Source organism: Mustela putorius, unplaced genomic scaffold (genome assembly GCF_011764305.1).
Source record: "Mustela putorius furo isolate JIRA1106 unplaced genomic scaffold, ASM1176430v1.1 tig00002044_pilon_pilon_pilon, whole genome shotgun sequence".
In the NCBI taxonomy this organism is placed as follows: Eukaryota; Metazoa; Chordata; class Mammalia; order Carnivora; family Mustelidae; genus Mustela; species Mustela putorius.
In genome coordinates, this window is record NW_025421931.1 from 119,169 (window position 1) to 144,441 (window position 25,273).

Genomic DNA, 25,273 nt, shown 5'->3' on the forward strand with positions numbered 1-25,273 from the left:
GCAGACTAAATGGAGCAAGTTAACTTAGCACACAGTTTCAGATGAAGTCTCACATTATTCCTGGGATGGGATAGCATTATAGGATTGTCAAGGTGGTCTGAGATTGGCTGTGGACAGTTGCAATTAGTGTTCTTCCATACACATTGGGAAGCATGTCAAAGTTTCCAGAAGTGTTACCCAAAATAAAAATCTTGTTTGCCTACTTAAAAGCTGTTCCCACCTTTTCTGGGGATGTAGAGCCTTTATTGCATTCCAGTGTGTAACCCTAACTCATGTGCCTTGAGAAAGATACAGTATCCAGACCCCAGCAAGAAATTCTAATGGATCTAAGCCAGTAACTGTGACCCGGTTTCCGTGTCAGTTATTGAATCTGAGGCGGGCATGCCACTGCATGTGAGAGGCCTTCGTGTTCTTGGAGAAAAGGCTCTTCTCTTGTTATCAGAGGCACCTGGATAAGCAGCCCCCCCTCCTTCTGCTCAATGATGTTTGTGTGTGAATGGGGTCCTGAGAAGGCTACAGCCAGCTTGTCACGTGGGAACTAGTCTGCAGATGACAGACATGCTGAGCATGGCAGAGAGGCAAAGGTAAAAAGCTCTGAGCTGCAGCCTAGTTCTCCAGACTCCAGCCTCCAGACTGCCACCAACCACCATCTGTCTAAAATGTTTTAATGTAATAATTGTATTCCCCTGCTTTCTTTTTATTTTTTATTTTTTATAAACATATAATCTTTTTTATCCGCAAAGGTACAGGTCTGTAAATCACCAGGTTTACACACTTCACAGCACTCACCATAGCACATACCTCCCTAATATTCATAACCCCACTTCCCTTCTCCCAACTCCCCCTCCCCCCCCAGCAACCCTCAGTTTCTTTTTGTGAGATTAGGAGTCACTTATGTTTTGTCTCCCTCCCAATCCCATCTTGTTTCATTTATTCTTCTCCTAGCCCCTTCCCTGCTTTCTTGTCAGTTTCCTGCTGTAGTATCCATTTGGCCTCTGCCAACCATTTTTTTTTCTGTTATCATCTTTAAATATGGCACCCCCTCTGATCCTCTGCTCCGCTTGTTTCTTGGCATTAAAGTCCTGTCATACAAGATCGCTTGCCATTCCTGACTGCTAAGGCCTGTTATTTCATGACTCTGTCACAGTGTTTATGCTTTGTGTTCCCTGTGGTTTAGAAATCCTATTCTCTGTGATGCCTCCCTTGACTTCTGAGGTAGCATTTATTTTAGCACCAGACCTAGAACCTCTTTTTTTCTTTTCTTTTTAAGATCTTCTTTTACTTGAGAGAGGGAATGCATGCATTCAGAGGAGGAGAAAAGTGGGGGGGGAGGGAAAGAGACGGGAAAGAATCTTCAGCAGACTCCTTGCTGAGAGCTCACAGCCTAATGTTGGGCTTGACCCCATGACTCTGAGATGATGACCTGACCTAAAACCAAAAGTCGAATGCTTAACTGACTGAGCCACCCATTTCTTTTCTTTTCTCTTTTTTTTTTTTTGTTTTTAGACCTAGAATTTCTAACATAATATCAAAATTATTTCAAAAAATTAGTTATTTGTTTATCTCTCCCCAGTAGACTGAAAACATTCTGATCATTGGTTATTTATCTTTACATTTTCACAACCTATACAAGTCCAAGTTTGTAAAAGGTACTCAATAAACATTTAATAAATTAATGAGGCTTTTCCTCTAGTAGAGATAAAGGAGTGTGAACATCAAACCATTGGAACCCTGAGTCCACAGGTGACCTATTGTTTTCAATATTGCTTTCTTACAGAGAGTTTCTTTCTTAATTGACTGATGGAAGGGTAAGTTCCAGGGTTAGTTTCCTTGCCGTTGATTAGGTAATTTATTTTTAACTCTTAGTGTATTCTTCTTATGGTCAACAAAAACTAGAAATTCTAGATTTTTTGACGGGATTTTTCTTGTAAGTGATCATTATATTATTGGGCAGTGTTATTTATATAGTAAGTCAGTACTGATGCCTTGTTTGTGTATTTAGGGGTTCCTGTTGTTGGACAGGGGATCAGATGTTGAAAGTTTGGACAAACTCATGAAAACCAAAAATATACCTGAAGCTCACCAAGATGCATTTAAAACTGGTTTTGCAGAGGGTTTTCTGAATGCTCAAGCCCTAAGGAAAAAACCAATGGTAAGTTGCTTAGACACCATCCATATTGGGGAAGAATACCTAAAAGGAAGTCAGAGTCCTACCTTTAAATGGTTACACATACTTTTTCCAACACATATGTACCTTTTCATTGGTTATATTCCATTATATTTGTAACTTAAGCTGTGTCAAAATGGAAATACCTGTTGACACTCTCCCTTTTCTCAAATGAGAACCAGACTCAAGGACAGAAGCATGAGTTCCTTCATGAGGTTTTTGATAACAGGGTGCTGAAAGGAAATCATGGCAACTATATAAAAGAATGTCAGGTTCCAAAATTGCATATGATGGAATATGATTACCATCAATAACCTAATTCTTGCTTTTCGTCAAGGTGTCATTTGTCATTGTTGTTATTTGATTTAATTATTTTTTTTCTTTTCCTCCTCCAGATTCTCTGAGATGAACTCATCTGATTCTCTTCGTTCTGCTGCTGTTTGGCATTTATGGACTCTTAAAAAATCCATTTTTATCTGGTAAAGGCTCTTTTTATTTATCTGACTTTTATTTTAATCTTTTAAATACTCGACTTTTTTTTCATAGTCTGCCTGAGACAGGAGAGAAGAAGTATTTCCTGTTTTGTTTTTGTTTTTTAAAGATTTTATTTATTTATTTGACAGAGAGAGAGAAAGATCACAAGTAGGCAGAGAGGCAGGCAGAAAGAGCGGGGAAAGCAGTCTCCCTGCTAAGCGGAGAGCCTGATGGCCATGATCTCAGGGCCCTGTGACCATGACTTGAGCCTGATGTGGGGCTTAATCCCAGGACCCTGAGAGCATGACTTGAGCTGAAGGCAAAGGCTTCAGGTGCCCCAGCACCTGGGTGCCCCAGCATTTACTGTTCTGGTGCCACCCGGGTGCCCCAGCATTTACTGTTCTGGTGTCTAGGCCTTTCTTTCCTAAGTCAACACTTCACAGATTGGTTCAAATTGAGGTGATTTTTTGAATTGAAGTAGAAATGTTTTAATCTGTTATGGTTACATGCTAAGTGCATTATTAGGGCTCATTATATTTACATTGCTTTGTGGGTTACAAGAAAAGTTCCTTTAGACACTGTACGAATTTCAAGTTTTATTTTGAGAAAATAATTAATATTTTGTTAATGTTCCAAGGATTATGTTAGAGCAAAAATGTTAGCTTAGTGGTTGGTTTTCCAGACTTCTAGAAAGTTAAACCTGTCCAATTATAAAACTTAAAAATATGTAGAATAATTGTATAATAAGAATACAAACACATACTAATAAATTTATGAAAAATTTATATATAATACATAAGTATATAAAAATTTGGGGCTCCTCGGTGGCTCTGTTGGTTAAGCATCTGCCTTCAGTTCAGGTCATGATCTCAGGGTCCTTTGATAGAGATGTCTGCACCTTCCCCCACTTGTGTGCTTTCTCTCTCCCCATCTCAAATAAAATCTTAAAAAAATATATGTATCTATATATATATATACACACACACATATATATAAATTTAGTATATAATTAAGAATTGCCTCAAGTGATTCTCCTAGTTCTCAGTTTACCAGTCTAAAATGAAGTTGTAATGCCCATCCTAAGTAGTTCCTGTTGCTTTCTCAGCTATTCCGTTTTTACCTCGTGTTTTCTATGTTCTTTATGATTGGTTACCTTGAGAGAAAAAACTGATAACAATTAAAGAATAACAGTTGGTCTGGATCAGGACTTCATCCCAGAACTTGCATGTTACCCCAGATATTTTAAGTTTTTGTGGCATCAAAACTTAGATGAGATTTTAACATCCAGGAATATTCTCTTTTTTTTCTTAAGATTTTATTTATTTGACAGAGAGTGAGTGCAAACATGGGGAGCACCAGGAACAGGGAGAAGCAGGATCCCTATTGAGCAGGGAGCCGGATGTGGGGCTCAGTTTCAGGATCCTGAGGTCATGCTTAACCGACTGAGCCATCCAGGCACCCCCAGAATATTCTTTTTATAGCTAGTCACCTTTTGTCTCCTCATTTTCAAAACACAACCAGTGTAGGGACACCATATGATCGATATTGGAGGGGTGGGGTTAGTTCTGGCTATTGTTTTATGTTTCTTAATTTCTTATATTAAACCAAAATATATATCAAAACATGATGTGGACTGCCTTATAATATCTTATAATGTTCACGTGGTTTGGCTATAAATTTAACTTGCATAACTTATAAAGTCTAACTGTGTAGATCCTTAAATAAACAATGTAGTGGGCTAAAACTGTTAGTATCCAGTGTACATTTGCTCTGCCAACTTGTGTATTCTTGGTATGTTAAGTGTTTTCAGCAAAACTCTAGTTTTGGTCACTGATCTTTTTTTTTTTTTGCATCTAAATTTCTGTCTTAAAGTCAATATTTTTGTCTTTTTCTCAGGAAATTAGAAATTGCTTTATTTACTCACTTACATCTGTTCAGTTGGGAAGTTTAACCAAAGGGGAGAGGTTTTAAGATAGTTTTGTAATAGTTCCCTGTAGTTGATCTGAAGTGTTTTACTGTCTTTCCAAGTTTTCACTGTCATTCTTAATGATGTCATTACTGATATATATCATCTGAGGGCAAGTAATAACAGTTGCTAGAGGAGGAGGCTGCATGAAAAGTGAAATAATCTTTTAAGGTATACACTTAAAAAAATGCTAGTGCTAGCTTTTATATTGGGTTTAAGGCAATGTATCTCGTGGTGTACATCCCTGACCAGTTGTATCAGGATAATTTAGGGTGACGGTTAAAAATGCAAACTGTCCTGGATCTTTTTCTAGAACTACAAACCAGAATTCTAGGCCATGGCCTGGGAACTTGCATTTATACATTTCTCAAGTGATTTTTATGCAGAGTTGAGTTTGAGAATGATTGGTTTAAATTTCTCTTGTTAGATATGATGAGGGAAGAGGGAAATAATTTTTCATTTAAAAATATTTATTTATTTGACAGAGAGAGAGAGAGAGATCACAAGTAGACAGAGAGGCAGGCAGAGGGGGAGGGGAGGCATGCTCCCTTTCTGAGCAGAGAGCCTGATGCGGGGCTCAATCCCAGGACCCTGAGATCATGACCTGAACCGAAGGCAGAGGCTTAACCCACTGAGCCACACAGGTGCCTCAATTTTTTGATTGGAAGGTGTAAAGATGTTATTTAAGGGGTCCCTGGGTGGCTCAGTTGTTAAGTGTCTGCCTTCAGCTCAGGTCATGATCCCAGAGTCCTGGGATGGAGCCCGCATCAGACGCCCTGCTTGGCGGAAGCCTGTTCCTCCTCTCCCACTCCCCCTACTTGTGTTCTCTCTCTTGCTGTGTCTCTCTCTGTCAAATAAATAAAATCTTAAAAAAAAAAAGATGTAACTTTAATGTGAGTCATTTGTTCCTTCAACATGGTCTAGAAATCTGGAAGATGTAGTTTCTTTACTTCACTATGAATTAATGTATGTAAACTTAGATATAATTTTCTGTACTTTCTTACATCTGAATAATAGGGTGGTTGAAATTTTAGGAAACTAACAAATATATAAACAATTATTTTTGTTCTCTTTAGTCTGCTTCCGGACAACAGGGCTTGACTCTGCAGTAGATCCCGTCCAGATGAAAAATGTCACCTTTGAACATATTAAAGGAGTAAGTTAAAAAGTTTACCCTGCACTCTTCAAATATTATCTAATTATATAAGACCAATATTTGATTTTAAAGGTATAAAATAGAAAATATATTTATTGGTCTCTACCTCCAGTTTGAGGCACTAAAACTCTTGTAATTCCCTAAATGACAAGAGTACTAAGTGCATCTTTGCTTCTGCAGTTTGGTCTTTGATGCTGATGTCAGACACAGGGCTTCCTGGGTGATGGCAGTGTCATTTGTATGAGGCCACTCTGGTGGGCTCCTGGATAGGGCTGGACCCTAGAAAAAACGAAGCCGTGATTAGAACCTTGGAAGTTTTAGCTTTGCTGCATATTCTCCAGCCCTCTTTTAGGTATTGGTACAGAAGAAATAAGTCTCTGCTGTCATTTCTAATAGAAACTAAACCATGATATTGCATATGAGGAAAAAATAATAGAGTGTGCTCAAATGTGATGAAGCATTATAGGAAAAATATGGAGCAGCATGAAGAAGACTGGGAGTTTTGAGAGAAAGATCACAATTTTATTTTTATTTATTTATTTATTTATTTTTAATTTTTTTTTAAATTTTATAAACATATATTTTTATCCCCAGGGGTACAGGTCTGTGAATCACCAGGTTTACACACTTCACAGCACTCACCAAAGCACATACCCTCCCCAATGTCCACAATCCCACCCCTTTCTCCCAAACCCCCTCCCCCCAGCAACCCTCAGTTTGTTTTGTGAGATTAAGAGTCACTTATGGTTTGTCTTCCTCCCAATCCCATCTTGTTTCATTGATTCTTCTCCTACCCACTTAAGCCCCCATGTTGCATCACCACTTCCTCATATCAGGGAGATCATATGATAGTTGTCTTTCTCTGCTTGACTTATTTTGCTAAGCATGATATGCTCTAGTTCCATCCATGTTGTCGCAAATGGCAAGATTTCATTTCTTTTGATGGCTGCATAGTATTCCATTGTGTATATATACCACATCTTCTTGATCCATTCATCTGTTGATGGATATCTAGGTTCTTTCCATAGTTTGGCTATTGTGAACATTGCTGCTATAAACATTCGGGTGCACGTGCCTCTTTGGATCACTACGTTTGTATCTTTAGGGTAAATACCCAATAGGGCAATTGCTGGGTCATAGGGTAGTTCTATTTTCAACATTTTGAGGAACCGCCATGCTGTTTTCCAGAGTGGTTGCACCAGCTTGCACTCCCACCAACAGTGTAGTAGGGTTCCCCTTTCTCCGCATCCTCGCCAGCATCTGTCATTTCCTGACTTGTTGATTTTAGCCATTCTGACTGGTGTGAGTTGATATCGCATTGTGGTTTTGATTTGTATTTCCCTGATGCTGAGTGATATGGAGCACATTTTCATGTGTCTGTTGGCCATCTGGATGTCTTCTTTGCAGAAATGTCTGTTCATGTCCTCTGCCCATTTCTTGATTGGATTATTTGTTCTTTGAGTGTTGAGTTTGCTAAGTTCTTTATAGATTCTGGACACTAGTCCTTTATCTGATATGTCATTTGCAAATATCTTCTCCCATTCTGTCAGTTGTCTTTTGATTTTGTTAACTGTTTCCTTTGCTGTGAAAAAAGCTTTTGATCTTGATGAAATCCCAATAGTTCATTTTTGCCCTTGCTTCCCTTGCCTTTGGCGTTGTTCCTAGGAAGATGTTGCTGTGGCTGAGGTCGAAGAGGTTGCTGCCTGTGTTCTCCTCAAGGATTTTGATACAACGGTTCAAAATCTGTGGGATACAACAAAGGCTGTCCTGAGAGGAAAATATATAGTGGTACAACCCTTTATCAAGAAACAAGAAAGGTCTCAGGTACACAACCTAACCCTACACCTAAAGGAGCTGGAGAAATAACAAGAAAGAAACCCTAAGCCCAGCAGGAGAAGAGAAATCACAAAGATTAGAGCAGAAATCAATGAAATAGAAACCAAAAAAACAATAGAACAAATCAACGAAAGTAGGAGCTGGTTCTTTGAAAGAATTAATAAAATTGATAAACCCCTGGCCGAACTTATCAAAAAGAAAAGAGAAAGGACCCAAATAAATAAAATCATGAATGAAAGAGGAGAGATCACAACTAACACCAAAGAAATACAAACTATTATAAGAACATACTATGATCAACTCTACTTCGAACATACTATGATCAACTCTACGGCAATAAATTTGACTATCTGGAAGAAATGGATGCATTCCTAGAAACATATTTATTTATTTTTAAATATTTTATTTATTTATTTGACAGACAAGATCACAAGTAGGCAGAGAGGCAGGAAGAGAGAGAGGAGGAAGCAGGCTCCCTGCTGAGGAAAGAGTCTGATGCAGGGCTCAATCCCAGGACCCTGAGATCATGACCTGAGCCAAAGGCAGATGCTTAACCCACGGAGCCACCGAGGTGCCCTAAAGATCACAATTTTAAATGGGAATATTCAGTGTCTGATTGACTGAGAAGGTGACATTGAGTGACGATTTGAAGATGATGGAGTAAACCATGCATTTTTTTTTTTTTTATGTTTTATTTTTAAGTGACCTCTACACCCAACACGGGGCTCAACTTGAAACCCTCTATGCCCAACATGGGGCTCAGACATGCAACCCTGAGATCAAGAATCACTTGCTCTATTGACTTAGACAGCCAGATGTGCCTAAACCATGTATGTATTTGAGCAAAGGACACTTCTAGCCAGAGGAAGAGAGAGAGCAAAGATCTTGAGAATTAATGTGCCTGACTTGTTTGATCAGTCAAAAGGCTACTTTAATATGGAGTAGAATGAGAGCACCTACTCTTTCCACACTCTATTCCCTGATAGTCGAGGCTGTGAAAAATATTTATGCATAGATAGGGAACAAAGTATCAGGAGTCACTATGATAATTTTATACCAAGTAGTCCTTCCCTTCCCTTGGCAATTTCTTAAAAAAGATACTATTTATTTATTTGACAGAGAGAGAGATCACAGTAGGTAGAGAGGCAGGCAGAGAGAAAGGGGAAGCAGGCTCCGTGCTGAGCAGAGAGCCGGATGTGGGGCTCAATCCCAGGACCCTGGGATCATGACCTGTGCCAAAGGCAGAGGCTTTAACCCACTGGCCACCCAGGCTCCCCTCACTTGCCAATTTAAACAGCTGTGAACCCTGTAGAAACGAAATAAGAGAATAATTGAGGAAGAGGATGGTGCGGTGAGTATTTGAAAACTGTTGAGTGCAGAGGGCCCTGCCCATGTTAAGATGCGCAGTCAGCCTACTCACCATTGAACCTGTGCTGAGATTATGGTCAGTGAGGCGTTCTTCCTTTCTCCCTGCAGTGTATACACTTCAGTACTCAATAGACTACATATCTTTTGGAATGTGTCCAATTCTGATTATGAAGCTAAAGAAGACATATAGATAATCTTAGAAAGGGTTCATCCCAAAGTTTGTAGATTATCACAAAATTTTCTGTGCTAATCTAAGCAAATATTATAATTAATGTTACAATTTTATATTGCCACCATCACTATCGAATCTAAATTTATATAGACCAATGTAATTTATAGCATTTGCCAAAAGAGGTGGGTCAGTAGGTGGTACCTGTGATCAGTTTTACTGACTCTTAAAGAGCTAGTATAGGAATTTCATTTCCTTACCTAGATTTCTGATTCTCTAGAAATAATTTTACATATAGTTGCCATAAAAATACTAATAAGGGCTTTTATAACTTCATTCATTGTCTTGATCCCTAAACTCCATTCTATAAAGATTTTATATACCTCAGTTGGGAATTTTCTTGACAGAAAGTTTGGGCAGAGAAAATGTAGCTTTAGTAGTAGATGACATCTAATCTTTTTCACTTTTCCTACAGTTCAAAGTTATTGATTACCTTATCCAAATGTCTTTTGGCCTTCTTTCAGTATATGGATATCTTTGAATATTTAAAAAATGTATTTTAATGCATAAAGGGCTAGATTTCTTTTTATATACATTTTTTTTTATTTTGGGGGGGATGCTATTTTTTTTTAATTTTTTAAAATTAAATTTATTTATTTTCAGCATAACAGTATTCATTATTTTTTCACCACACCCAGTGCTCCATGCAATCCATGCCCTTTAAGATTTTATTTATTCCAGAGAGAGCCTGTGCCAGGGAGCACAAGCAGAGGGAGTGGCAGAGGGAGAGGGAGGAGCAGGCTCCCTGCTGAGAGCCTGATGTAGGGCTTGATCCCAGGATCCTGAGATCATGACCTGAGCCTAAGGTAGCTGCTTTACTGACTGAGCCCCCCAGATCTCTTTATAAACATAAATGTTGAAGCTTAGCATTTACACAAAACTGTACAAATCATAAATCTGTACCTCAGTAAGTTTTCACACAGTGAACTCAGTATATTATTGGCACCCAGCTCAAGAAGTGAAATGTTACCAGAAACTTCCTAGTGTCCCTTTCTTCCCACCACAAGCGTATCGTTGTTCTGACTCATAACGTACATTAATTGGCCTGCATTTGAACTTTACATAAACATAATACATGTAATGTATATGGCTTCTTTCATTCAAAGTGATGTTTATGAGATCCATCCATGTTTTTACATGAAGTTTTACTTCATTCATACCCATTGCATAGCATTCTGTGAATCACAATATTGTGTATTCTCCATTAGGTAGACATTGGGTTGTTTCTAGTTTTGGCCTAAAGAGTGGTCTTGTGAATATTTCTTGTTTCTTGGTGAACATATGTATGCATTTCTCCTTAGGGATGGACCGAGCTTTACTTACAACTGTTAACTTTACAAACATTTTATAAGGTTTTAATAATTTAATCAGTAACTTTCAAAGACCATTCTAAGCCTAATAAAAAACACTTGTTTACTCTGTAATGATTGTATTCTTCCTAGAGAAAGTCCTAGAAAATGATCTAGGAATCTAAGAGAGTCATGAGTTTAATTCTAGATTTTCATAAAGCCTTTCAGCCGAGAGATATTTTATGTTTTGGTATACTTCTTATCAGGTAGTTTCTTTTTAACCCTGACCAGTGTACTTGAGTTCTTTTTTTTCCCCACGGAGAACTCTTTAAAGTTGTCTAGTACATGGTTGCAAATTGACTGCAAGTGTATTATTAAACCAGAGTAATTTAAAATGAATACATAAAAGTACACACATAAATGTGCTTTTAATTTAAGTTGATAGCTAACATTTTTAATGATGTCTGTTGAATTCTTGACAAACCCACAAAAATTTACTGTGCTTGGAGGTAAACTTCCATGGGTAAGGTACCTTCCCTTTACCATGACTTGACCTTAAAAAAATACAATAATCCATTGCTGATTGAATTTTTACTGATTTAAATGCTTAAGGTTTAGTTCTTAATGGCTATTTTACAAATAAGTCTTCATTCTGAACATACCATTTGTAACCGTTTTTGGAGAGGAAGGAGATTTTGAATTTTATTACAATTTCAGCATAGTGCAGAGAACTCTCTGTACTCTTAACTAAACTCAGTAGTTTTTTAGCACTTTGTCATTTGCTCACTTGCTTTACATAAATGTATTTTTAAACTGTTTAAGTGTAAATTGTAGCTATCCTCCTGCTCCTTTAACGCAAATACATTGTTATGTATATCCTAAAGTATAAGAATATTCTATTACATAACTCCAGTATAGTTATTTAAGTCAGGATATTTCACACGGTTCCAGAACTAATTATGAAATTTAGTTATATTCAAATTTCTGCATTTCTCTTATTAATACCTTTTGTAGTGAGGTCTTCCCATCCCCCACCCCAAATCCAGGTTTAAGACTCAATCCAGGTTTACACATTTAGTTTTTCTTTAATCTTTTTTAAAAAACTATTTTAGAGAGAGAGAGAGAGCAGGCAGTGGGGAGGGTCAGAGGGAGAGAGAGAATGAGAATCTTCAATCAGACGGATCATGACCTGAATCAGAATCGAGATTTGCTGCCTAACTTCCTGAGCCACCCAGGCACCCCTTGATTTTTCTTCAATCTGAAAAAGTTGTTTAGCCTATTTATTTATTTACTTATTTATTTATTTGAGAGAGAGTGAGTGAGCACACATGCAAGTGCAAGAGCTGGTGAGGGGGAGGGCAGAGGGAGAGTATCTGAAGCAAACTGTGCACTGAGTGTAGAGCCCCACACTGGGATTAGTCTCACGACCCTATCATGAGGTGAGCCGAAGTCTCATGTTTAACTGATTCAGTCACCCAGTCTCCCCTCCCCTCTCTATTATTATGGGAGTGGGTATGGATCTTTCATGACCTTAAATTTGTGCAATATACATACTAACTTGTGGAATAGTCCTGTTTGTTTTTGATGTTTTCTCTTTTAATTACTGTTGTGATTTATAATTAGAGATACATATTTAGGGGTGCCTGGGTGTCTCAGTGGGTTAAAGCCTCTGCCTTCAGCTCAGTTCATGATCCCAGGGTCCTGGGATCAAGTCCCACATCGGGTTCTCTGCTCAGCAGGGAGCCTGCTTCCCTTCCTCTCTCTCTGCCTGCCTCTCTGACTACATGTGATCTCTGTCTGTCAAATAAATAAATAAAATCTTAAAAAAAATGAAATACATATGTAGTCTTAGTCCCATTTCTTGTAGTTTTATAGTGATGATAGGAATAGATTTGTCTTCTGTTAATGAGTCAACTCTTACAGCACACCTAAGGTTAGCAGCTGGTTGCCAGGACAATCAATGATGTGATAAGAAGGCTGGAACTTTCCACAAGTTAGTATGTATTCTGCGGTCTTTTGGGGTGAAGTCCTTAACTTACGGTATTTGATGCTATCTCCAGGTGGGTAGCATCAGAATTGATTGGAAAGTTAGGGTGCCCAACTGGTGTTGGAGAATTGTTTCTTGGTGTGAGGGAAAACCGTATGCTAGAATTGGGTCCAAGATGGTAATGACATTGTGGTGTCCCTGGACCAAATGATCATGCTATGCTGTAATCACTTACATTAAGCTTTTATGGTTTCCAGTGTTTTGTGGTTAAAATTAGCAGTGTGAGGGCTGGGAAAAATGTATAAAGAAGAATGAGAGAAACATGCTTTCAGTTGTCAAATGAGTGAGTCAGAGGAGTAAAAGGCATAGGAAATACCGTCAGTGATACTGTAATAGTGTTGTATGGTGACAGAGGGTAGCTACACTTGTGAGCACAGCATAATGTTTAAACTTGTCAAATCACTATGCTGTGCACCTGAAACTAATGTAACTGTGTGTCAACGATACTCAGACATTTTTAATCAAAATAATAAAATCAGCACTGTGATGATCATCTTATTATCTCAAGGCTTTGCCTACATCCTTAATTATCTCTTCAGAACAAAGCCTAGATTTGCTCATTTATTTATTCATTATTCTCGATTCTAGTTCTAGAAACGGAATTGGTAAGTTAAAGGTGGCACTCATATTTAAGGTTTGTTTCTGTACCGCCCACTATCTCTACTGACCGTGTTCAGCAGTGTATAAAAGTGTTGGTATGAACCTCTGCAAATTTAGGATTCATTTATTAGAATCAGTACTATAACATCAGAATGTTTAAAGTCATAGAATAGTTAAACACTTTTCTTTCTAATCACAAGAGATCTTTTACAAAATTATGGGAAAATTCTCAGTTACAAAAATACATTCTACCACTTAAACCAGTTAAGAATGACAATAACATGGCAATACAAGGGGTAGTCTTAGGGGAATTTTTCAACAACTTTCCTTTAAAGATAGTTTTTATGTTAAAATATAGCATTAATTAATAAAGGGTTTTTTTTACCTTTTTAAATGAAAAATGAAATGTTGTGGAAACCAGAGAAATCTGTTATTCCAACTTATGAAAAAGTACTGCTGTTATGAAAATTTTCAAACATAGGAAAAGTTACAAAGCTACAGAAGTGAACTACATTACTTCTACATACTTTGTTATGTGTCACCTAAGACTAAGGACATTATCCTGAAGAGAATAATTTATCCTACCAAATTAAATTGTATACTATTTTCTTAATATCTTGTACTCTGGAATTTTTTCAAAATTTCCTCAGATGTCCACATCAAATTTTCATCAGAGTTTCTGAAATATATGTTTTATGGAAGAACATGAAGTCAAGGGTTCATGTGTCACATTTGGTTGCTTAATCTTTTAATCTGTGTTTATGTGAATTTTATCTTACTTGTTTAATGACAGATAAGTTTATTATGTTCCATTCTCTCAAGACTTAAATGGTAGAGGGAAATTAGTTTTAAAGAAGTCCCTGAAGAGAATCATTACTAGAGACATATGTTTTGCTTTGTTTCAAAATAATAGTCATGTGCTTTCAACCTCAAAACTATGTATGCATTAATTAATAACTGTTTGTTTCATAGGTTCACATCAGGTTTTATTTTTATTTTTTAAGTTGAATCAGTGTATTTGTTTTCTCTTTCAGGAATACTTTTAGTTGGACCACCAGAGACAGGAAAGATGCTTCTTACTCGAGCTGTGGCTGGAGAAGCTGATGTTCCTTTTTATTATTCTTCTGGATCAGAATTTGATGAAATGTTTGTGAGTGTGGGAGCCAGCCATATTAGAAATCTATTTAGTATGTTTTTATTTCCTATTTTTTTAATATTTTTATTTTTTATAAACATATATTTTTATCCCGAAGGGTACAGGTCTGTGAATCGCCAGGTTTACACACTTCACAGCACTCACCAAAGCACATACCCTCCCCAATGTCCATAACCCCCCCCCCCCTTCTCCCCACCCCCGCCTCCCCCCAGCAACCCTCAGTTTGTTTTGTGAGATTAAGAGTCACTTATGGTTTGTCTCCCTCCCAATCCCATCTTGTTTCATTGATTCTTCTCCTACCCACTTAAGCCCCCATGTTGCATCACCACTTCCTCATATCAGGGAGATCATATGATAGTTGTCTTTCTCTGCTTGACTTATTTCGCTAAGCATGATACGCTCTAGTTCCATCCATGTTGTCGCAAATGGCAAGATTTTGTTTCTTTTGATGGCTGCATAGTATTCCATTGTGTATACATACCACATCTTCTTGATCCATTCATCTGTTGATGGACATCTAGGTTCTTTCCATAGTTTGGCTATTGTGGACATTGCTGCTATAAACATTTGGGTGCACGTGCCCCTTCGGATCACTAGGTTTGTATCTTTAGGGTAAATACCCAGTAGTGCAATTGCTGGGTCATAGGGCAGTTCTATTTTCAACATTTTGAGGAACCTCCATACTGTTTTCCAGAGTGGTTGCACCAGCTTGCACTCCCACCAAAAGTGTAGGAGTGTCCCCCTTTCTCCGCATCCTCGCCAGCATCTGTCATTTCCTGACTTGTTGATTTTAGCCATTCTGACTGGTGAGAGGTGATATCTCATTGTGGTTTTGATTTGTATTTCCTGATGCTGAGTGATATGGAGCACTTTTTCATGTGTCTGTTGGCCATCTGGATGTCTTCTTTGCAGAAATGTCTGTTTCATGTCCTCTGCCCATTTCTTGATTGGATTATTTGTTCATTGGGTGCTGAGTTTGCTAAGTTCTTTATAGATTTTGGACCCTAGTCCTTTATCTGATATGTCGTTTGCAAATATCTTCTCCCATTCTGTCAGTTGTCTTTTGATTTTGTTAACTGTTTCCTTTGCTGTGGGAAAAAGCTTTTGATCTTGATGAAATCCCAATAGTCATTTTTTTTGCCTTGCTTCCCTTGCCTTTGGCGATGTTCCTAGGAAGATGTTGCTGGGGCTGAGGTCGAAGAGGTTGCTGCTGTGTTCTCCTCAAGGATTTGGATGGATTCCTTTCTCACATTGAGGTCCTTCCTCCATTTTGAGTCTATTTTCGTGTGTGGTGTAAGGAAATGGTCCAATTTCATTTTTCTGCATGTGGCTGTCCAATTTTCCAAACACCATTTGTTGAAGAGGCTGTCTTTTTTCCAGTGGACATTCTTTCCTGCTTTGTTGAAGATTAGTCGAGAATAGAGTTGAGGGTCTATTTCTGGACTCTCTATTCTGCTCCATTGATCTATGTGTCTGTTTTTGTGCCAGTATCATACTGTCTTGATGATGACAGCTTTGTAAGAGAGCTTGAAGTCTGGAATCGTGATGCCACCAACTTTGGCTTTCCTTTTCAATATTCCTTTGGCTATTCGAGGTCTTTTCTGATTCCATATAAATTTTAGGATTATTTGCTCTATTCCTTAGAAAAAAAAATGGATGGGATTTTGATAGGGATTGCATTAAATGTGTAGATTCCTTGAGGTAGCATAGACATTTTCATATATTTGTTCTTCCAATCCATGAGCATGGAATATTTTTCCATTTCTTTGTGTCTTCCTCAATTGCTTTCATGAGTACTTTATAGTTTTCTGAGTATAGATTCTTTGCCTCTTTGGTTGGGTTTATTTATAGGTATCTTATGGTTTGGGTGCAATTATAAATGGAATTGACAAAATTTAGCGATTTTCAAAAAATTCCATTTTAGAAAAGGAATGTTTTCTTGAGAGTATTTGGATACTTCTTGAAGATAAATATCAGTGGTTTTAGATTAATGTAAAATATGAAGTAATAGAAAAAGCACATAAAATGTCACCACTTTGGACCAAAAAGAAGCAAACTGTAAAACAAAACATAGGAAAATATTGTGGACCCACTTGAGTAATAAATGCAGCTATTAAATTAAGCTCTAGTATTTTCAAGGATAGGTGAATCAATTTATAAAACCTGATATGTTGGGGCACCTGGGTGGCTCAGTAGGTTAAGTGACTGCCTTCAGCTCAGGTCATGATCCTGGAGCCCCAGGATCGAGTCCCACATTGGGCTTCCATCTCGATGAGGGCGATTCTCCCTCTGACACTCTCCCCTCTCATGCTCTTTCTCACTCTCAAATAAAAGTAATTAAAATATTTTTTTAAAAAGCCTGTTTTTTTTCCCTCTAATTGGGGTAGCTTTTATAAATGTACATATAATTACTAAATACTTAAGTATAAAGTATTTCAAGATGAAATTCAGAAAACAAAATGTTTTCTGAATGTTTTCAGTTGTGCTTAGGCTAGTAACAGTTTAGGTCATCATTTGAAGATTTATAAGTCATGTCTGCCAACTCTGCATTTCTTTATTTTTCACAAAGTTATTTAAATTTAATAAGTTTTGTGATGTGTCCCAATGGGATTTTAATGATCTATTTAATAGGAATTTTGGTTTTCCTTTAGAAAAAGTAAGTTTATTTTGTAGTTACAGTGATATAAATATTTTAAGTTCTAGTTCAGGAGAGTTGTTTTCTTTTTTTCTTTTGGAATATGAGTCATTTGTGAAGAGTTGTTTCAGAATTTCAATATTGTGTTTATCTACGTAGCTGTGGATCCAAAAATTGTAGCTCGAGGTACTGTTGGCTTTTCTGGAGCAGAGTTGGAGAATCTTATGAACCAGTCTGCATTCAAGTCAGCTCTTGATGGAAAAGAAATGGTTTCCAAGAAGGAACTAGAGTTTTCCAAAGATAAAATTCTAATGGATAGGTTTTTTCTCTTTCATTTTCCCTGTCTTACACTGTTCATTATGTTAGAGAATAAATTCTTTTTGAGAAAAATGTTATAAGAAAGAAAGGAATAGGAGCAAGAAAATACTTACTCAAAAGTAGCCACACAACTGGGCCTCTTGCAGAACAAATACAGTTTATATGATTATACAGTTTGGGGGCAGGGGGTACCCATGTGTTTACTCTTGTCTGGTATAGCTGATAAAAGAATAATTGTACCAATAAAAGAAAAATTTTGCTAATTTTCAGTATTTGATTTTAAATCTTGAATGAACTTCAGAACAATTTCGTTCTGACATTTCTTGTTGAAACATATTTTCTGGAAATAGGATTAAACTTCCTGGTTTATAGTAAGGTGTAAGAGGACAGCTCTTACATATTTGGTTGTCAGTTGGCAACTTATTTTGGTTTAAAATAACTTATTAAAGGTATTAAAGTCATGTCACTCTAAGAATTCCTTAAAGGCATGTTGGTTTCATTCATCTAAATATACTTTCCTAATGGGATAATTTTATTCAATTAAATTTTTATCCTTAGGGCCTGAACGTAGAAGCATGGAAATTGACAATAAAAACAAAACCATCTCAGCGTATCATGAATCCGGTCATGCTATTATTGCATATTACACTAAGGAAGCAATGCCTATCAACAAAGCTACAATCATGCCAAGAGGGCCAACACCTGGACATGTATCTTTTTTTTTTTTTCTTTTCCTTCAAATAACACTCTCCAAAAGCTGGAGGAAACTGTTGAGGAAAATAATTAAAAAGAAAATTCAACTAAGTTCTAAGTTTGCTGATAACTTTCTTTTTTAACATTCTGAACCATTGTGAGATCAGAGATACTCATGAACTTATATGCTAATAAAGAATACTAATAATTCAAATATTATATATCTACATGATGAAATTTAAGTCTTGAATGACAACAAAGTATCATTCTTAAATAGGTCACTGCTTTTTTCCCTCTGCAAAGAAGCTAGGTTAGTGGTTCCATAGTCTTTCTAAGATTTTTCTCACTGAGTACAAGTTTCATTTTCTTATCTTTCTAACGATAGATATTTTAAGCCCTTTTCGGCACCTGGGTACAAGTCCATCCTATTGCAGCATTATCCTGTTGCAGGGTTAAAGAGCTATGATGGAAAATGAACTTTTGCTTTGTAAGGAATTTTTCTCCCTTTGTATAATGCCAGTTTTGTCGTTAGTCTCCTGAGACCAACTCTACTAAATGTCTTTGAGCTGTCAGCATCATGACATTAAGTGCTATAGCAAGAGCCAGATGATAATTCTGATCATTAATGTAAATATTTCCAACTGTGTCTGGAGTTTTTCTTTGTTTCCAATTGTCCAGGTGTCCCTCTTGCCTGAGAATGACAGACGGAATGAAACTAGAGCTCAGCTGCTTGTGCAGATGGATGTTAGTATGGGAAGAAGAGGGGCTGAGGAGATTGTTTTTGTAACTGACCATATCACAACAGGTTGGCTGTAAAGAATGGCTTTAGTTCAGATTGTGCTTGCTGATATAAAAATATTTTAAAATATTCAGTCTATATATATTTTTAAATTTTAGGTGCTTCCAGTGATTTTGATATTGCAACCAAATTGCAAAGAGGATGGTTACCAGATTTGGAATGAGTGAAAAGGGAATAGCTAATTTTACCCCTCCCTCATGTATCAAATGATGATTTGCCAAGTGTCTCCTTATGAGACAGGGTTCTTGTTTTATTCTTAAGACTTTATTTTTTTTTTTTACTGTAGAGAGCGAGTATGAGAGGGGAGATGGTCAGAGGGAGAAGCAGACGCCCAGCTGAGCAGGGAGCCCAGTGCAGGCCTTGATCCTAGGATTCCAGCACCATGACCAGAGCTGAAGTGAGTCTCGTAACCCCCTGAGCTACCTAAGGCACCTTAGGAGAGAGGGTTCTTGTTATAAACTCGTAACATTTACTTTCCCCCTGTCTCATTTCGAGTAGATTTGTCACAGCTCATTCTAAACTAAACTTTTTTTTTTTTTTTTGAGTGCTAAAGTATAGTATTCACTTTCCATTCTGGCTGCTTGGACAATAGTAGTATGTCATGAGTTAAGCAAATGATAAGATACTCTTTTTTTGTTCATATGACCTAAACTTCTGTTTGCTGAGCTTGCTTACTTTGCCCTTCCCATGTATTTCACTCTCCTAAGTTATCACTGTAGCTTCACACAGCACTTTTAGTAACTACTTTGTGGATTTCTGGATTTAGAATAGTGGCAAAGGTTTTCTAAGAAGGTACTCAGAACCATATTTGGGATTTTAAAGTTTCTCTCTTGTTCATACTTTTTAGTCTTACACTTTCAGAAGAATGATGAAATTTCTATCCTGAATTCCTTCCTTGCCCTTGATGAGGTTTCCTTAGGTATAGGATAGTACTTCCTCTGTTTACATTTATGAGTGGTTTGGGGTGTTTCTGTTCTTTCTTTTCATTTGTTTTAGCTTGGAGTTATGACCTACAGTGATACTGGGAAACCAAGTCCAGAAACTCAATCTGCTATTGAACAAGAAATTAGAATCCTTCTAAGGGTAGTAATTCTATTTTTCTGTGCTTATTCATCTGTCTAGTCATTAATGTGCCTAAATAGTTAGGTGCTACCAGAAGATAATGGTTATCCCCTGTGTAGAAATGTCGCTATATATAATCAAGAGAATGAGTGCACCATTGAAGCCATGATTTGAGTATGCAGTTGGGAGCCTCTGGTCATAGACTAAATCTTTATTTTACTCTGGCCATAGGCTAGGAACTGTCAATATCAGTAATTTTAAATATTCTACTTCATCTGTAAAACCATAGTGTTGTTAGGATAGGGAGGATATTTGATTATTTGAATCTTTATTAGTTTTTCACTCTGACATATATTTCATTCCACAAATATTAGTTGCTTTGTGCCTCGCTGTGTACATATGTACATATGCTGAGAAGGAAGCATAAAGGTCTTTGAAAACAAAAGCCTTTTTGATTGCAGGGTCCAGTACAGAGTATGTGAGCGTCGATTCAGTGAGATGAGTGAGAGGTTCTGTGGAATCTCCTTAAGGCAGAGCAGATGCTTGGATTAGGGGAGTGGGAGGGGAAATTGAGAAAAATGAAAGCATTCAAGAGATGCTGATCTAGTGGAATCGAATGCCTTTCTGATATTTGGGTGAGAGTGCAGCTAAAGTAAGTAACAAAGCTGTGTTCTCGATTTCTGCCTGGTGCAGCCATCTAGTTGTGTGTGCCGTTGACTGAGAAACCACTGATGATGGCCCAAGGTGGGGAAGTGTGTACATTATAAGCTGAGTCTTATACATATTGAATTTGAAGTGTTTTTTTTTTTTTAAGGTTTTACTTGTTTATTTGAGAGAGATCGAGAGAGCCTGAGCATAAAGTGGGGTGGGTGAGGGGGCAGAGGGAGAAGCAGATATCCCTGTTGAGCAGGGAGCCTGATGTGGGGCATGATCCCTGGACTCTGGGATCATGACCTGAGTGGAAGGCAGACACTTAACCAGCTCAGCTCCTGAATTTGAGGTGTCTTAGTGAAGATTTCATGTGGGGAGGGATACGTGCGTCTGGTGCTTATTGCAGAGGTTGGATATGTGCATTCCATTTGGATGTACATGAAGGCAGGTCTTGGAATGGAAAAGACTGAGCTAAATGGCTGAAAGTCTAGTGAACGAGAACTGGAATTAGGGTTGTAGATGGCAGAATGAAGGATGTTGAAGTCAGATGGTGTAAACGTCAAAGGAATTATGATTTATAGAAGAAGCTCATAAAGTAATCATCTGTCAGCGGTGAGGGGAGCAATGGTCTCATCTCTTTACTCTGAAAGATCTGGGATAGGAGGAAATCAGTAGCTGTCAGTCGAGGGATTCAGAGTGTCCCCAGGAGGGCCAGGTTTTGATTAACTCAAGGAGGTAAAAGCTTTAAAGTCATTAAGTTTATGAAAAGTTTATAAGTTGGAAAGGTTTAGAAGGTGTTTCAGAAGAGGAATTCTCTCTCCCTTGCCTGAATCTTCATTCTTTGTTTTACTATTTATGTTATCTTGAGTAAATTATCTCTTCTAGTATTAGAGCATTGGAAATACTCTTTCTTTGCTCTTAATCCTTTTCTGAAATATTAAGCTTGCTAGGGCATAGGTACTCTTTCCACTAGATGGCAAACTTAAATTGTTATTAAGGAAAATGATGCTTAGCTAGTATACATTTTAGGTTCAAATGTATATGAAACTTAAAGGTATAAAAGCCTTAGCATAGTCTTTTTTTTTTTTTAAGATTTTATTTATTTGTCAGAGAGAGTGAGGGAGAGAGAGTGAACACAGGCAGATGCAGAGGGAGAAGCAGACTCCCTGCCGAGCAAGGAGCCCGATGTGGGACTCGATCCCAGGACGCTAGGATCATGAACTGAGCCGAAGCAGCTACTCAACCAACTGAGCTACCCAGATGTCCCGCCTTAGCATAGTCTTCCATGGTACAGTGTACGAGTTTCATTCCAATGGAGTTTTTAACGTTAATACTAATTCATCCTAGGTTATTAGTTTCAATATTCCATGACATATTTATAATACTTTATATGTTCTCTTTAACTTGATATTTCACTTGACCATAACAGTTTTGTTTAGAATGTCTAAGGATGTTTATTTTTAATACTTGTGTTATTTTTATATGACGTATGCTTCTTGGTGTTGGTAAACTCATTTTACAGTGGTATAGTGGTCACTGACTGACAGGTAAGTTGTTACCAAATAAGAAGAGAAAAGTAGATATCTTTTCTCACCCTTTAAAGTGAATAAATTGGTGAAATCCCACAAGGAGAAAGGAGCAAACATGCCTTTCCTTTTAACATGTATATTGTATAGAGAAATAGATTTCTTTGTTCGCAGACCTTATTTAAAAAGCAGATCAGTTTAGTATATATTTATATATCTTTAAGTATAGCTGCCTAAGTAGTCCTCACTTATCCATGTGATACATTTTGAGGTTAAAATAGAACGTTTACAAGTATGAAACTAATCTTTGAGAACCAAGGTTGCCTTATCTATCAATCAATTAATCAAGTAGGCTTCATGCTGGTGTTTAAAAGCTCCATGCATTAAGAGACTCTTAATCTCACAAAACAAACTGAGGGTTGCTCAGGGGAGGTGGGGGGATGGATGGGGTGGCTGGGTTCTGGACAATGGGGAGGGTATATGCTATGGTGAGTGCTGTGAAATGTGTAAGCCTGATGATTCACAAACCTGTACCCCTGCGGCAAATAAGACATTCTATATTAATTTTAAAAAAGAGATTCATGCTTTTATCTTTGATAAATAGAAATGAATAGAGTTCACATTTTTAAGGGATATACATTTTTTTTCTTATTTATGATTTTATCTTCTACTAAGTTTTCTGCCTCTTAGATACCTCCTTTTTTTCATTTCAGGACTCATAAGAACGAGCGAAACGTATCTTGAAGACTCATGCAAAAGAGCGTAGGAATCTAGCAGAAGCCTTACTAACCTATGAGTCTTTGGATGCCAAAGAGATCCAAATTGTTCTTGAGGGAAAGAAATTGGAAGTGAGATGAGAACTCTTAAAACGGATGCATTGCCGGTTTTGCTGCAGGAATATATAAGTAGCATTTCGGTAGTTTCTTTTTGCGATGCTTTTCTCCCATTCTTGCCTTGGTATCACTCAAGAGTGTGAAACACTTTGTCTCTCTTTTGTCACATTTAATCTCATTCTGGTTATTCTCATGATAACACCTATGGTAAATTATCAACCTAGCAAATATGTTAAGAAAAATAAAGAACTATTAGGACTGGAAGAAGCTTATTTGAGAAATGTTAATCAGTTATTCAGTTGAAAATAAGTAATGATTTTATGGTTGGTTCCTCTACTAGATGTGAATAAAAACTGTGCCTTTTGCTCTTGGGAAGTACTTTTACTTGGCAAGGTAAAATTATCGAAGGATTATCTTTGGTTTTAGATAGTACCATTTATCTTTGATGAAGAAATGCTGCTGTTTGGCTCAAGTGAAGTATATCTCTCTATAGGTCAGTGGAAACTTCATTAAAATGCACTTAATTATTGTGCTCCCTCCCGATTGTCTACATATAAAATAGTTCTGTTTCTGTCTATCTAAGAGAGAATTGTAAATGTACAGATTTAATCAGAATTTAAAACCTGATGACAACCTTTTAGAAATGCAGCTTGCATTTTCATGGTCTTTTTGTTTGTTTGTTTTAAACACCATCATTCTTACTAATGAAATTTATTTCAGAGCAGCAGCAAATATTTTGTTAAATAAAAAGTGAGTCACTTCAAAATCTGAATAACTATATAAGTATGCTTAGTATTAAAAGAAAGATTAACCCCAAATCTCAATCCTTTCAAAGTGAACTTTGAATTACCCTCCTGGTTATGGAAAGTCATATTTGCTTTTCATTCAGATTTTGTGAATATGAACATGTTGTTACAGGATTTACAGATGACTTTATTTAATTGAAGAGAATTATTTTAGAGCTCATTGTATTGGCCTTACAACCAGATTATATTCTTGAAGTGATTTTATTAAAATTACCTACAGTTTTCTAATAACTTTTAAGCTGTATATGGTCTTCATTGAAGAAGTTGATAGAGGTAGTTTGCTATACCGTATCTTGCCTCTCTCTCTCTCTCTTTTTTTTTTTTTTTGGTAGCTTTAAATCTTGATCTAATTTCAAACTTGATCTAAATTCCAAACTTTGGTCCAGATTCATTATCCCATTTTTTAATTGGCCACTTCCCTTTCCCCTTTCTCTCCTCTTTCATCCTTCCCTGTCCCTCTCTCCTTCCTTCCTTCTCCCTGTGTGTATACATGTCTTTGTGTGGATGCATGTTTTTATTTTTCCTAGACAGACTTCTCGGGTAGAAATTGCTGGGTCATGTAGTAAGTTTCTGTTTACCTTTTTACGGACCTGATGAAATGCATCATTCTCCGTATCTTCTACAGCATATTCTTATAGTCATTTTGATTAAAATGTCATTCTTAGAGAGTCATTCTGGTGTGAATGAAATAATATCTCATGGATTAACATACGGTTATCTACACTAGTGATATCCTCTCCTGTTTTATTGGCCGTGTGTATATTTTCTTTGGAGAAACATCCATTCAGAGCACCCTCACTGTCCCTTTTGGGTTGTCTTTTTTTTTTTTTGAATATTATAAACATATATTTTTATCCCCAGGGGTACAGGTCTGTGAATCACCAGGTTTACACACTTCACAGCACTCACCAAAACACATACCTTTTGGGTTGTCTTATTATGTGGTGTGAGAGATCATATATTCTGAACACAAGTTCTTTATCAATCTTGCTTTTTTTAAATCCAATTGACAATCTCTGTTGAGTGGAGTGTTTAGTTAATTCAGATTTAGTTTTGATATACTTGTTTCTACACTTCCCATTTTTTTTTTTTTTTTCTTTCCTGTTTTTTTTCTCATATCTCAAGAGATCCTTCTGTTCGTCCTTTTTTGAGTTACGTCTTAGTGATTGATCTAGGTATGACTGTGTGCATCTTGTCAGTCTACTCTAATTCTGGTCAAATGTAGGAACTTTGTTTCAGTAGATCTCATTTTCTTCTCTGTGCTCCTAGTGCCATATGTTATATCTGTGCATGTTACAGCAGCTCAACAATACAGTGACATAACTAGTGCTTTATAGACTCTTATTTCCACAGTCTTTTTTCTGGAAATGTCATTTATTTTTGCCTTTGTTTTTTTAAGAATAGTTTTACTGGATATAGAATACATGGTTGCCTTTTTAAAATCTTTAATCATTTAGATTATGTTATTCCATAGACTCCTAGCTTCCATTATTTTTTTTTATTTTGATTTATGTTATCCCATAGACTCCTAGCTCCCCTTATTTTTTTGTAAGAAGTCAGCTGTTAATCATAATTTTGGTCTCCTTTTGTGATAGATTGGTTTTTTTCTCTTGCAGATTTCAAGGTTTTGTTTTTGTTTACTTATCCTTGATTTTAGCAGTT

General features: G+C 36.9%; 1 pseudogene; it reads left to right on the forward strand.

Annotated features, from left to right (window-relative positions):
- The first annotated feature begins 381 nt into the window (after window positions 1–381).
- LOC123394222 lies at window positions 382–23,336 on the forward strand (annotated as a pseudogene).
- Window positions 23,337–25,273: the final 1,937 nt, after the last annotated feature.